At 34.6% G+C, this 16056-nt stretch overlaps 1 long non-coding RNA gene across 1 annotated transcript; it reads left to right on the plus strand.

Annotated features, from left to right (window-relative positions):
- Window positions 1–1737: 1737 nt before the first annotated feature.
- LOC140008579 (uncharacterized) lies at window positions 1738–11275 on the plus strand. Its single transcript, XR_011816080.1, has 3 exons — window positions 1738–1979; window positions 3616–3680; window positions 11100–11275. It is a non-coding gene; the product is annotated as an uncharacterized lncRNA (long non-coding RNA).
- Window positions 11276–16056: the final 4781 nt, after the last annotated feature.

The following is a 16056-nucleotide window of genomic DNA, read 5'->3' on the forward strand; positions in this document are numbered from 1 at the left end:
ATTTTATTTTTTGTGCCTAGTAACCTAGATCTTGCATCTTCATGTATCCCAAATAGTATGGTAATGCATTTTAATTTCTAGTTCAACAGTCTGGACATTGCACTTTGCTTTTCAAGTCTGGCAATTTAGAACTTGTATTTTTTCCCGCATTTTCATTTTTTTCTGTTAGTTATTTAGGATCAATCTACTCTCACTAGGAATTTAAACATAGGGTACATTTTTATTCCTCTCGCTAGTTGCTTGGGTTCAAATCTAAATCCATTAGCAATTTAGGCTCAGTGCACTTTCATTTCTTCCGCTAGTTATTTGGGTTTGGATTTAATCCCACCATTAATTTAGACTTGGAGTCTATTTTTATTTCTCCTACTGGCTGTCTGTACTCAGATCTAATCCCACAAGCAATCTGAGGTTGGAGTACATTTATATTTTTCTTGCTAGTCATTTGGACTTGGGTCCAATCCCAGTGAACTGTCTAAATTCAGGATTGCATTTTTACTTTATTATTGGCGAGTCTTAACATCTATCGTACACTATTTATCCCTCTTCTTGAAGTGTAATTGTATCCCTATGCACACCCCTTTTATATTTCTATTGGACTATAATTGCATCCTTTCACGCAACTTCTAATTTATTGTTGGTGAATCTTACCGTCAACCACACACCTTTTTATTTCCCTTTTTTACAAGTCTCAGTGTTTTCCACAAACCTTTCTATCCCCCTTGTTGGAGTGTAACTACATCTCTCCATGCACCCTTTTTATATTTTTGTTAGAGCGTAATCACGTCCTTTCGCGCAACCTTTAATTTACTATTGCCACATTTCAACATCTTATGCATACCCTTTTATCTCCCTTCTTGGTGAGTCTTAGTGTCCGCTACATACCCTTCTATCTCTCTTTTTGGAGTGTAATCGTGTCCCTTCGTGCAACCTTTTATAAACTATTGGCGAGTTTCAGTGTCCACCGCATACCTTTCTTTCTTCCTTCCTTCTTAGCAATTACATTTTAATTTATTGTTGATGAGTTTTAGCATCCACTACGCACCCTTCTATTCCCCCTTTTCTTGGAGTGTAATCATGTTTTTCTGCATACCTTTTTATTTTCTGTTGAAGCATAATTGTGTCCCTCTGTGCACCTTTTTCTTATTATGACAATTCACTTTTCTTGATTGGTTTGTTTAGTGTTGTGTTTCATGTTCACAAGTTCAAAGGGCTCAGAATTCTTATGTATGCTAAGATCCTTCATGGGTCACGCACTTGTTTCACTATAACTCATTTGCATTTGAACTATGTTTGCTCTAATTTCCAAAACAGGATACGTAGACAGCTCTACACGATTTCGGTCACGTCTTTGCAATTTTACAACATTATTTTTGTCAACTAATTTTTAACTGATTATTTATTTGTTTCAGTTTAGATGTAACCAGAAGAAATAAATAAGCAATTTGGTATTTATGCTTTTATTTTGAGCAAAAGGGGCAAGTTATAGACATCAAATTTTTATCAATTTTTAATGTATTTTTGAATTTTTATCTATTTGATGGGTCATTTATTTTCATGCATTTTAATTTGAATTTTCTTACTTTGTACATTTATTTGAAAAGAAAAAAGAAAATCAAGAAAAAAATTAATTACCAATCAATTTTTCCCGGCCAACCTACTATTCGCCCAACCTAAAATAGTTGACTTTTTTCCCTTTCCCTAGCTCTATCTCTCAGCTCTCCCTTCCTGTCTCTCAATTTTACTAAAAAAAAACTCTTTACACACTCACACATTTGTAGACTCCGACTCCTACCAATTAGCTGTCTTGGCCTCCTTTCCCTCTCTCTTTAATTGACAAAAACAAAAAACACACATTTCACTCTCTTTCTCAAAAAAAAAAAAAAAAAGAAAAATAGCAAGGACCAAGGGCTGCTGTTGCTGCCAGATTACCATTGAAAGCCATCACCACTACTGGATTATTGAGTTTAGGCACTGTAAAGGTTCCCACCTCTTCCTTTTAAGTTTCTAATGCAAAATGTGAAATAATATGCATCGATATATATTCTTCTTACTTGATTTTGTTTGGTGTCCATGCCTTTTAGTTGAAACTTGAATCTTGACGAATGTTTTGGGTTGTGTCTTGAATTCGTGGCTTATTTGTGTACGCCTTGCAAGCAAAAAGCAATGATTCATATCATGCATTCGATGTGTTTGAAAAAATGCCTCAATGAGGAGCCGAATTAAAGAATCCAATTTCATGTATATATTTTGTCAAAAATAGATGGCTATAGCTACTTTATGGCCTAAAAATTTTTTTGATCAAATTTTTGTATTTTTTGAGCCTCAAAAAACAATGAAATATGTTTCCTAATTTAGATGCTATTTTATTTTAATCTGTCATAGCTTTTGATTTTTTTTTGTTAAATTGAGTTTGTAGCTGTGTTGTAGAATCATAGAGGTTTATTTTGCTATATTTTTCATGAATTTTAGTGACAGTTTAATTGATTTTTTTAAAAAATAAACTGATGTAAATCTGAATTTTCACCACTGTTTGTACATTTTTGTGAAAAAAGCTAGAAAATAGATTATACACGAAAATTTGAGTGGAGAAGTGTATTTTGGATGATCGAAAAAATTATTGATGGCCGATAATGACTTCCCGTCATAGATGCTGATGATCGGAGCGTCATCTGGCTAGATATGACAAAGAAGAAAGGGAGGAAGAAAAAGAGAAAAAAAGATAGAAAAAAGCAAAAAAGAGAAGAAAAATATGGGACGGGCTAATTCTTTGTTTTGGCGTGGGCTTGGAGTTGGGTTTTAGTAGTATCAATTTGATACATTTTAATTAGGCCTATTTGTTTATGCAAGATAACATGCATTTTTTTCTCTTGGGCCAAAGTAGTGTGACCCAAATATTTAAAATGGCCAGCCCTAAATCTTTTCAAAAATTATTTTCTATCCCAAAAACTTTCTAATTTTTACAATTTAGTCCCCAATAGCACTTTCATTTCTCAATTACAAATATTTCCTTTCTTTAATTGTTAATTATGTTACACTTAAATACATTTAATTTGTAAATTTTAGGTGTTTTAAGTTTATTAACATTTTTTTCGTATAATAAGGTGAATTTAGTATATGTTTACGTTCTCCTTTAAAATATTTCAATTAAATTGGTGTTTTGATCTTTTTGTTGATTCTTGAGCATAAATATCTCAATCTTCCCTCATTTAGTCACTATTTCAAAAGGAAGGTATCCCTATTACCCCTTTATTTCGATTATCTGCTCATATGTGCTCCTACGTGCTTTTATGTGTTTCATTTTATTTATTTATTTTACGTTTCTATTCATTTTTATGTTTATTTTATTTAAGTTTTATAATTATTTGGAGGGTTTTTGAATACTCAAGATGTAATAGATATGTTTTTTTTTTTTTGCAAAAATTGTAATTAGGTAGAAAATGTAATAGATAGGTTAGTTAGATTTATTTTTTATATTTTTCCATTTTAGATTAAAGTTAGGTCTTCAAATGTAATAGATAGGATAGATGTGTTTATTTTCTTGTGTTCCCCCATTTTAGATTGCAATTTAATTTCCCAATGTAATAGATAATTTGTGTGTGTTTATGTGGCCTGTAGGGTATTAAAGAAGATTGAACCACTAACAATGTCTCACAAACCTGAAGGTTTCAAAGGGAACAATGGTAAGAAATTTTTCTTTGACATGAGCCATCTTTGATTGTCTAAAAGCCAAAGAAAAAGTTAAATTTTCTAAAGGATACTAGAAACATTTTCAGCTTTGCAAGGCACATCCAATGCCCAATGTGTTGGGCTGAAAATGTGGGGAATGTCTTTGGTTTTCATGAAAAATCAATGAAGGAAAAATATGCACATATGTTTCGATTGCAAACAAACGCCTAAACAAAGTTGTCAAGCAAAATAAAACGCAGTAGAAAATTATTAGTTAAGCCAAAGCTATAAAAATTATCCAATTTGTTTTGCATTGATATGGAAAAAAAATTAGACAAAGAAAAAAGAGCAATTAGTGTTACCAGGAAAGGTTGCAGAGAAAGAAAGACCTTACAGCTTCTTGTTAGCACTATTTGTTCCCAACGTAAAATCTCATACTTTATGAGTTGGTAGACATTTCTGTTTCACTTTTGATGATTTCCCAACTGCCCAAGGAAAAGGAAAAGGAAAAGGAAAGCCTAAATTCCTAGCAATTGTATTATAGACATCATAAGTACAATAGGGGAGAAATCCTGGTTGCACTCTCCGGACGGAACAATGCCACAGCTAAGGGAGTCGCTCATCAAAGGCATCTAAAGCACCAGAATGAAGGGCTAGTACTCTCGACCAATCTTAATCTTCAGAGAGTAGCTAGCTTCTCCTTGCTTTAGTCCATTAGTTCTTTCCAGCACATGTGAAGAAGAAACAATTCAATCATACCACAACAACATATGGCATTAAAAGAAATTATCCCCAATTTTATCAAGCTATATAACATCCAACAGAAATTAGATCAAAGCAAAACTAAAATGTCAAAACATGTTAACCTACCAAACATGCAACTATCCTAAAAATTTCTAGCAGCAAAGCATATGAAACTGTTGTAAGGTTCTAGAGACCCATACAACCGTGCATTGCTTGAATAAAACCCAACCTAAAAAGACTACACCATGATAATAATACACGAAGGAAGATAGTTGCCTGACACATTGTCCTCCTTCCTAAACAAGGGATGGATTAATTGAAGAAAGACTAGATTGACGTCCTCTTCAATGTTCAACCATGAAGACAAGGTAGACCCAGACCTATCTCTTGGATGGTCTCTCATCATCGTCTCCATCATCATCGTCTACGTCACCATTGCCCCTCTTCCTCTTTACAGGGGCTTCAGTCTTTCAACACCAGTAGCACCATCATCGTTGTCATCATCCTCATCCTCTTCTTCAAGATCATCCCCTTCCTTAGATACATCATAATCAAATGGCTACCCATAATTTTAGGGAAAAATCATGGTTCTATGAAAGAGCAATAAACCTAATCTCCAAAAAGAATCCCATAATTGACTCTTTCAAAGTACACAAGATGCAGAGGAAGAGTAGTGTGTACAAGAGCAAGTTAACTCCTTTCGTTTCCATGTGATGGAATAGAGGAAGCGAAAGAAAATCGTAGAGGAATGGAGGAGGAAAAGCAGAGGTGAAAATGGAAACAATCAAATGGGCAAAGTATATTTTTCATGCTTGAAAAGATGAGATGGAGCATGTTTTGTGTCATGTGTGAATCAAAAGGTGAGGCATAATTTAGGGGAAAAAGTCGTGCAATTTTATGCCATGTGCAGGAGCAGTTGAACTGCTATTCTTGTTCATCTGAGGCGAAGAGAAAAGAGATGGGAAATGGTGGAAAAGAGAGGAGAAGAATGATAGGCAGAATGTCAAAAATTGAGGGTCTATTTTTTCTTACGGGGCAAAGCAATAATTTTGAGTGACTAGACGCTGATGCCCTCAATAGTCGGTAGCTGTAGGAAAAAGTGGTCAAAATTTTGAGGGCATTATTGGCAAAAGAATATTTCCACAGCAGCCTCTCTCCCAGATGCAGCCATGTGGTTCAATGTAGGAGTAGAAATCTTGTGTTTTTATATATGCGTAAGATATATCACTATCGGCTATAGAATTAGAGAACAAAGGTTATTGCAAAGATCATTGTTCTTTGACAAATTTCACTAACAACTGTGTTATTTTCGAGAATTATATTCAAGATTCTTTAGGCAAAGTACTTTTCAGTTTTCAAAGATCGAAAATGAAAACATTATCCAGATGGAAACTAATCCATTTCAGAAGAAATTAGAGATCAACACTGTCAATGTTGAGGCTCAAAGGTAAGGCAAACATTAAGTTTCTAAAGATGACATTCGTAGTGAATGTCAACATGTTGCCAAACAAATTGTTTGAAACCTTCACAGACTACACACAAAAAAGAGATTCTTAGAGGAGGTCGAACCATCAACTGTTTATGAAGAGTCAGTAATCGTGATGGTAGATAGGCAATCTCAGCATTGGATTAGATGAAAGCAAAAAGGTATTGAAATTGATCAACTAAAGAAAACATTAGAAGAATTTTGCCAAGGCCCTGAAAATTGATGCAGTAAGGCAAAGTGCTATAGAATTTTTTTATTATTTTATTTCGTAAGTGCTACAGAATGTTATTTAGGCTAAACATATGAGCTTTGGGTGAATGACTACGGATTTGGTAAGAAGTCTCTCACTTTGAGAGTATCTTCCTCTTTTTTAGAGAAGAAAAACCCCCCTTTCATGGGAGTTAGTACCAGCACAAAATTTCAAAATTCAAAAACCAGATTCTCCACTTTGCTGAATTTATTACCGCTCACTCTTAGATCTAATTAGTCTAAGCATAATCAATTTGTCTATAGCAGTAAAATTTCTGATTTGATAGCCATAACAACCAGCAATCCAGCTTTTGATCTTCGAAAATGCTTCAACTTTATATTGACATAGGAAAAAGCTCAGTAAAATTGTAGTTAGATAGGTGTTCTCTCAACCAAAAAATCAATTAGTCTCAGTGTCTTATCCGACTAGAACAGGGGAAAAAGGAGGAAAGCAGAAGTAGATCTTGTTATGATTTTGAGCTCTAACATTGTGCTAGCAAGGAGCTAGATTCGAAGGGTTCTGCTCTATGGGATTCATAGAGATGGAAAACATTGAAAATGTTCTGAGAAGATTCACATTATCAATCGATGAGAGAGGAGTCTGCTTAGAAGATGAGGAAGTGGTAAAAGCAGTTAATAATGGAAGATGAGCCTCATTGGAAAGGTTTGGGAAGAAAAATAGGTGAACATTTCAGGAATGAAAAACTTTGCCAACAACATGTGGTCTCAGACAACAAATCTGAAGGTCATAGAAGTAAGGGCAAATATGTTTCAATTCAATTTTAGAAATGAGAAGGATAGGAAGAATGTGCTAAGTAGAAGGCCATGGATCTATGATGGTCAACCTCTAGTTCTCAAAAAATGGAAGGCAGGGTTGGAAGAAGAGGAAAATGCTTTCAACAAGACACTTATATGGGTTCAGATCTGGAACACCCCACTCCACTGGGTAACAAAAGAAGTAGGTAGGAAGATAGGAAGTATCTTTACTGAGTAAGTGAAGTAATAATCCCCCCAGAAGGAGGTAAGAAAGCTATACAGAAATAGATTTGTCTTTACCTTTATCTAGAGGAACTATGGTTAAAAGTAATGGTATAATAAGGTGGGTAGATTTTAAGTATGAGAAGTGTCTAGATTTTTGTTTCTGTTGTGGTTTGATTGGTCATAATGAAAGGAACTGTAATAAGAAGGGAACAAATATGAATAAAGAGAATCAATATGGTAATTGACTGAAAGCTAGCTTCTCTAGAAGTCCTAACAAAAGAAACAAAAATGGGAGTGAGGCTAGAAACACTATGATGGATGAATCAAAGAAATAAGAAAGTTATTGGGATGAAGCGGTAAAAGAGAATTTACTCTTAACTTACACTGAGGAATTTCATCAGAGTAGAGAACTAGAGCAAAACACAAGGAGGGATAAAGAGATTATTAGGGATAGAAAATGTGAGGACCCGAAAAAAAAATTTCTTATTTTTATTGTATATTACTGGCTTATTTAAATATTTATTTACCTGTTTCTTTCGAATAATTTATTTCAACCATTTTAAACACATTTACATGAAACAATGTCTCACTTACATTTTTAAAACGTCCCATTAGCAAATTTAAATTTTCGAAGGCTCGTTTAGTAAGAAATAATAAGTACACATTTTTCGAGGCAAAATTCGATCCGAGAGTGCAATAATCTTGAAGATTTGAGGATTCATATTTATTTTTAAAATAATTATTTTTATAATTATTTACCTTAGAATTAGTTAATTATATCACCGTTACATAAATTTCTTATAAGTTTCGCTTTATCGCTCGCGAATCAGATGTTCGCGTAAATTGAGCTGGAACGGGTAATTGGAGATTTAAGAAACTTATACTAGATTACTAAGAGTGAATAATTATAGTGTTAAAGGAGTCACATTAGAGGTTTAGTGCACAAGTGAAACAAACCCGAGAGAAAACGGACACGAAACGCGGGCGCTCGAGCACTATTCTCAGTTGACTTTTGTAGGAATTTGGTCACAAAACCCTCAAGCTTCTTCAAGAAGCCTTACCACACAACAAACCTCTCTTTTCTCTCTCATCTTGGCCTACCAACCTTCAAGGGAAGAGGAAGGGAAAAAGCTTCACTCAATCTTGTAAATTCTTACTCCAAATCCTTCACAAATCATCACACAACTTCCATATAACTTGGAGAGCAACTTAAGCTTGGTGAAAGGCTCCTTCTTGCAGTTTTTCTTGGAGCTCTGGTGACTAAAATTTCTGATTTTTCAAGAGCTCAAGAGGTAGCTTTCATCTCCATGAATCCTTCCATTTTTTCTTCAAAGTTGGAGCTTGATTGTAAGGGTTTACTACCCTAAGCATGGAGCTTGATTGTAAGGGTTTACTACCCTAAGCATGGATTAGGCTAGCGGACTTAAAGAATTTACTTTCTTACTTTTAAATGTTAGGCTAGCAGTCTTGTGGTGACCTCTAGGTAGCGGGCTTGAGGTGTAAATGCTTAAATGTGATTGTTATGTGTGTAGATGAAAAGATTTTGGTTAGAAACGACGGAAAAATCGAAGGAAGATTGCATTTGGGTGATGGCCGAATCTGTCCTGTTTTTGCCCTGCCTTTATTGCAAATTTTTTATACTCAATGATTGTGAAACTGATGTATATATGTTGTATATGGTGTGTAGAAAATTTCTACCAAAAATCATTTGAATTGGTTGAGTAAAACTTGAAATTTCGAAATGTGAAGAAACCTGGAAAATGTGTTCGGACAGCTTGAACAGTGTCTCTTTGATCATACATATCTTTTTGTACAGATGTCAAAATTGAGTGCCGTTTGTGGCATTTGAAACTAGACAGTTGTAGCTTTCCAACGGTATAAAATTCACTTTCTAGTTCGAAATGAGTGAGTCGTTGTGAGTCAACAAAGTTGCTGCCCTGTTCTGATGTTCTATCCGAGAGAAAGGTAGAAGCTGCATTTTGGGGCTCTATTTTCTCTCAATTATGAATTGATTTTGAAAATGATTTGTTCTGATGAAATGTAGCCTTATCATTCTAGTTTCCAATGCCACCAACCATTTTCAATTCCAAGTTGTATTAAGTGAGATATGGTTCAATTTCCAAACTGCGACAAATCTGGAAAACCCTACTTTTTGGCTAGCTGACTGGTTTAGTTTAAATTGGGATGTTTTGTTTCGAAAATCTTGATGTCCATTGCTCATAAAATAATTATGAAATGTTTCTTGGACCTTGGTTTCAAAAATGAATCAAATTGGAGTTGATCTCATGGTGCAAAGTGTTTGAAAAAGGAAAAGAAAGCAAGAAGACAGATTTGTCTTGGAAATTTCTTGAACATTGGTAGTTTTGTTAACTACCTTCCCGTACGATTTTTTACATGAAATTTGATAGAGAAATAGCCCTTATATGGAAGATGTGTGTACCAAATTTGGTGTTATTCTAAGACCATTTCGATACCCAACTGAAGTCCCAAAGTTTGTTTTCAAATCTGGAAAATTCACAGAACAGTCTTCAATTTTGGCCAACTTTGAGCTGCTATATCTTGATGGCCAAAACTCCGAATCTAGTTCTGAAACTTTGTTTGAAATTCTTATTGTGTTACAAATTTCAGAGGCTAGTTCACTTTCTGTGAATTTTGCCAAATTTCCAAAGTTTTCCCAAAAACATGATCGAAACTGTCTTGTTTACTAAATCAGCTACTTTGAACTGAAAAATGATTGTCTTCCGTTTAGAATCTTTGAAAAGTATCTTCTAGGAACTTTTAGCAATTTGAACCAAGATTCCAACGGTATAAAGTTTTCCAATTTTGGATCGACTGAGTGCAAATTCTGATTTTTCTAATTTTGACGTGCAAAAACTGAAATTTTCTGACTCGATGGGAAATGAGTTTTTGGAAACTCTTCCCTATCCTTTGATAATGATTAATCGTTTTAAATTTGATTTCATGAAAGAAATCAGTTTTGCTTGTGTTAATAAAACCTCACTTTTGAACCTTTATTTTGAGTGGCTATGGTTCTTTGTTTGAGGTATTGACTAGTCTAAATGAGTGTAACTTCTTTATTGATAAATACATGATTGTGAGTGAGAAATACTTGTTAATTGTTCAGGCACTCAAGGAGATTTCGACGGGAATTTCGGTGCGGATACTTAAAGCTTTGTTTGCTCACTTATTTTGAATCGGTGATTGTCAAGTGCATGATTCATTGTGTTTACTTTATTGATCTTACTTGTATACGTGAACAAAACTTGATGAGGCGAGTGTGTAATTTATCGCACTCATTCTCGTTTATTTGACTTATACGTGTATTATACATGAACATGACTTGTACGTCGATCGGAGTGAATCTCATTGACTATTATACGTGTACTCATGGGGGACGCCCAAATCTCGCTGGCCAATCTTGCGACTCGAGCCGGCATGAGTTTGGTCGAGAAACTTGATGAACCATGAGAATATTATAAAGACAAAACTTAATCTTTTGAGATCTTGTTCGGCATACTCGTGGAGTATCGCCTTTTTCGTGCGTGTATTTAAAGACAAAACTTGATCTTTTGGGATCTTGTTCGGCATACTCGTGCAGTATCGTCCTTTTCGTGCGTGTTTGGTTACGGATTCGAGAGGATGGAATGGTGGATGAAAGAAGTAGTAAGTGAAGTTTCTACGGATTTAATACCTATCCGGATAACGAAGTGTCATTACGAAGGGGTATCGAATCGAGTCTTGGCGAAGCAAGTGAAAATTAGCTCCTGAGAGCTCCCGTATCCTTAACAAGTGTGTTATATTATAAATTGTGAATTACTTGAACTTTCTAGCTTTAATTCTTGTATATATGTTATTGTTACTTATGTTATTGTTACTTGTTACTTGAACTATGTGTTCGCATGTGCATGTTTTGTTTTTTTTTCTTTGCCTCATGAGTATCCGCTCACCCCGTTAGATTTGTTTTCCTTAACAGGAGCTGAAATGGAAGGATTTTTTAAGAAATCTACTTGATGGCTCTTTTGATTAGAATTTTGGGAATGTACTTGATTAGACATCTTATGGAAGTTGTCTATTTTGGAAAAGTGGATGTATTTTGAAACTTGTAATGTAAGATTGAATATCTATGTATGGAAGTGACTTCTTTTCTTACATCGTCTGGTATTAATAGTTATTATTGTATTAAATTTGAACGGGAATCATACCGAGTCCTGACGAGAGTTGGGCAGGCATTCCGCAGATACCCTTGGGAGAAGTAGGGGCGTCACAGAAAAGACAATAAGGAAGTAGAGAAAGAAAACAAGGATAAGGAGAATAGGTATACGAAAATGGTGAGTCCTAAGAGGGAGGAGGTGGATATGGTGGCTGTTTGCTTAGGGAAGGACACTAGAGGGCTGAAACAGAAGAAGAATTGAATGAGTTAATATGGATTGATGGGAACCAAAAAACTAAGAAAGAAACTAATGAAACCAACAATAGTGGAAAACTAAAGGAGCAGAAGGATGGGGAAGGTAGAGAGGAAGGAATGGAAAACAAAAACAAAAGACTATGCATAACAAAAGAACCACAAAACCAACAAGACATGGAAAAGATTGGTTCAAGAAGTTGGGAAAAAAAAACCCCTAAGCAACTTAACTTATAAGGAGCCTGGGAGGGAGAAAGGGAAAAGGAAACTGATTATAGGAGAAGATAGAAATAAGGAAAACCAATATGAAGAGGGAAACAGAAAGAGAGTAAGAAGCATAAGATTGAGTGACTAGTGGATGGATATTACTCAGGGGGTGGAGCCCTCAATGGCGCTCCCAATTGTCAATGAGAGTCTTGGTGTGGAACCGTTGAGGTGCAGGAAGTTCCTTGACAGTTCACTAGCTTAAGAAGGTGATTAAACTCCATTCCCCAATGTTAATTTTCTTCGCTGAAACCAAAAATAAGAAAAGCTTCATGAACTCTATTAACCAAAAAGTTAAGTTTGATAATCTATTCATTGTAGATCCTATAGGTAAGGCTAGTAGTATGGTTGTGCTATGGAAAAATGAGCTCAGGTTAAAAAAGTGCTTTTCATTAGTTTCACAATAGAACTCTTAATTGAGGATAAGGAAGTAAATATGGATTGGTGGTGCATCTACATTTATGCTAGTACAGATGATGGAATTAGAAGAGAACAATGGAACGTCATCACTAAAAGGAAACAACTCTAGGAGAATTCTTAAGCTGTCATGGGGGATTTCAATGATATAAGGTCTAATGGGAAAAATAGAGGGAGGGGAAGAAGGAGGTCTGATCGAGCTTAAATGACTTTAATTCCTTCATAAATAGTAATAGCCTCATTCATGTTGGGTTTGAAGGAGTTCCTTGGACATAGTGCAACAATTGGGATAAGGAAAGGGATATCAGGGAGAGAATTGGTAGAATTTTAGGAACTAAAGAGTGGATAGATAGGGTAGATAAAGCAAATATACACACATAGAAAATGAGGCTTCTGACCATTGCATTATGATCCTTGATACTAAGCCTATGGGAAGAAAATGGAAAAAAAGGTGTATGTTTTGACAAAAGATGGCTTCAATGCAAAGGAGCAGGTGAAGTTGTAAAGGAAGCTTGGGAAGGAGAACAAGGAGGTTTTAGATTGTTCAGAGTTCAAGGGAAAATAAGAAACTGCAGAGTAGCCATCCTCAACTAGAACAAAAACTTGAACAACAATGCCAGAAAAATGATAAACTGGATTAAAAAGGAGACTAGGAATGTCAAGGATAGCAATATGAGAGGGAAAAGAATTCAAATGACAGGGCTTACTAAAAGGTTGAGTAAAGGTTATAAACAAGAGGAGATTTATTGGAGCCAAAAAGCAAGGATCAAATGGCTCAAAAAAGGAGACAAAAATACCAATTTCTTTCATGCAAGTATGGCTAACAAAAGAAGGAACAATAGATTCAGCGTCTTAAAAAAGAGAGAAAGGGAATGGTGTCATTATTAAGAGGAGACAAAGCAGGAAATTGTGGATTATTTCCCACAAATTTTCACCACAGAAGATCCACAAAACTTCAATGAGATTCTAGATGCAATCCCACAAACTATAACCTTTGAGATGAATAGCAAACTAACTAGACCAATGACAGTCAATCAAGCAATCTTCTCAACGCACCCTAGCAAATCTCCAGGACCAAATGGTATGTCACCTATATTCTTTCAAAAATTTTGACCAGTAATTAAAGTAGATGTTATTCAAGCTAATCAGACTTTTTTCCATTCTTGTCATTTGCTTAAATCTGTTAATGAAATCTGATAAATCTAAATCCCAAAACTAAGTCCCCAATCATGATTACTGAATTCAGACCCATAAGCCTTTATAATGTACTCTATAAAATAATATCCAAAGTCTTGATAAACAGATTCAAAAAAGTGTTTCATTTTTGCATCAGTTCTTCCCAATCAGTTAAGAAGGTAGATTTTAGACAATATCCTAATTGCACATGAAAGCATTCATTTTCTTAAGAACGAAAGAACTGGAAAAGATGCTTATTAAATTGGATATGATAGGGTTATTAAACATGGCTATTAAATTGGATATGTCTAAGGGGTATGACAGGGTTGAGCGGGTCTTTTTAGCAAGAGTCATGGAAAAAATGGGTTTTTGTGATAGGTGGATTCAGTGGATCATGGAGTGCATTACTAGTGTGACTTACTCTGTCAACATCAATGGGGAAAAATGGGATTTATCAAACCCACTAGAGGTCTTAGATAAGTGGATCCTTTACCCCCTACCTGTTTCTAATTTGTGCTAAGGGATTTTCTACCTTGTTAAAAAAATCTAATAGGTAAAAGAAGATGACTAACATGAAAATCACTGTAGGTACTCCTAGTCTCTCTCACCTCTTTTTTGCAGAATTTTTTGTAAAGCAAATGGTGATGAAGCAGATATGAAATTGCTAGAAATATGTGGGAAAGCTTTAAGACAGCTGATAAATGTGGAAAGTCATCAGTATTTTTCAGCAAGAATGTGAAAGAGAAGTAGAAAGCGGAAGTGCTAAAAGAGCTCAAAGGAATGAAGCAAATGAAACAAAGCATATATTTGGGATTGCCACTAGTTATTGGCACATCAAAATAGCAGTGTTTTGACTTCGTCAAAGAAAAAATAGTGAACAGACTAAAAGGATGGAAAGAGAAACTGCAAAGCCATGCGGGAAAAGAGTCTCTACTAATTAGTAATACTAGCAGTCCCCGCATATGTGATGTCATGCTGCAAATTGTCAATAGAATTATCCAAGAAGATAGGATCAGGAATGGCCAATTTCTAGTGGGGCCAAAAAGAGGGAGAAAGAAAGATTCACTGGATAAATTGGGTAAGAATGTTTGAAGATATATCAAAAGGAGGCCTAGGATTTAGAGATTTACTGGAATTCAACCAAGCATTGCTATCAAAGCAACATTGGAGGGTAATAACCAAGCCAAACTTGCTGATGAGCAAAGTGATGAAGGCAAGATAATTGAAGGGGTGCTCAATATGGAAAATGAAAGCAAAAAGCTTGGATTCTTGGTGCTGGAAAAGTTTGTTAAGTGTAAGAATCATGCTGGAAGAAGGGATAAGGAAAAGGGTAGGGGATGCAGAAAAATTAACATATGGGAGGAAGGAAAGATAAATTGTTGCGTAGATCATCTAGAAAAAAATGAGTCTGGATGAAAACCCAGGAAGAAGGATGCTTGATGAACCTCCCATATCTTTAAAACCTCAGCTCAGTTACGATCTAATAGGAGTTGGTCAAATTAGACTAGTTTTGATGTAATGGGCTTTACGCGTAGCTCGAGACAAAAAAACTTAATTGTAATTGTATTTATTAATATGGTAAATTAGGTATAATTTAGACGAATTAACAAGTAAAAAAACCCTTTTCATATATTAAAATGATTTTTTGATCTATTAAAACCTTCAAATGTTTTAGATCATAAGGTCGTCATTTTTTGAGTTTTTTTTTTGCCAAATAACACTCTTTCTAAAAATATTTGCAATGTGATTTACTTTCAAATTTTATTTTCATAGTGATATTATTATTACCACCTAGTTATCCTAATTGCCACGTAGGATAATAAGAATGGAAATTTTTAACCTAGTTTATAGTTTCCAACATGAACTAAAAATTTAAATTTTTATTATAGAAGCACAAGAAGAGTGCATAACTTCGATAATTTCATTATAATTATTTAAAATAAATTCTATCATTATTGACCTTGCTATTATTGGTCTCTACATTTTTTTTAAATGTATCAAACCTGTTGCATATATTTTTCAAAAAAATAAATTAAAAAAAAAACAAAAACTGCAATGAAAATTGTAAGCAATAATAAGAAAAACTTACAAAACTTCAAGGCTATCATATTTGTCTATGTTATCCTTCCTACTCCTTGAAAAGAATTTTGACAAAAGGTAATCAAGTTCAAATTTTCAAGTTTTTAATTGCAAATTGAAAACTACCAGATTATTATATAAGTAATCAACAAGTATAAAAAGGCAAATGGCATCCCAAACATGAATCTATGTTGTTACTGTCGCGCCCCATTTTTTTGATAAAAATAAATGGTTTGAGAAAGATGTTTTTGATTCAATTTTTAATTGGAAAATGATTTTTGTGAGTTGAAAAAGATATGGGTCTAATATGGGACTTGAAAAAGCGACGATTTGACCCAAAAAAATAGTTTTTAAAAGGGTTTTTGAATGAGAAATTGGAGTCGCCACTTGGTAATGATTAAGGTGTACCAAGTCACCTAAAAAATAAATTTTAAAAGACAAAGTAGTAAAACCCTTTTAAAAACGACTCCTAGTCTACGTAAGCCAAAGAAAAAGGTTCGAGAGTCACGTTTGACAAAGGGGAAGGCAAGGATAGAATCCAAGGCACCCCTTTGACCTAGCCAAGGCTAGTTGCGCGACTTATCCTTACCTT

Source organism: Coffea arabica, chromosome 6c (genome assembly GCF_036785885.1).
Source record: "Coffea arabica cultivar ET-39 chromosome 6c, Coffea Arabica ET-39 HiFi, whole genome shotgun sequence".
Taxonomy (NCBI): Eukaryota; Viridiplantae; Streptophyta; class Magnoliopsida; order Gentianales; family Rubiaceae; genus Coffea; species Coffea arabica.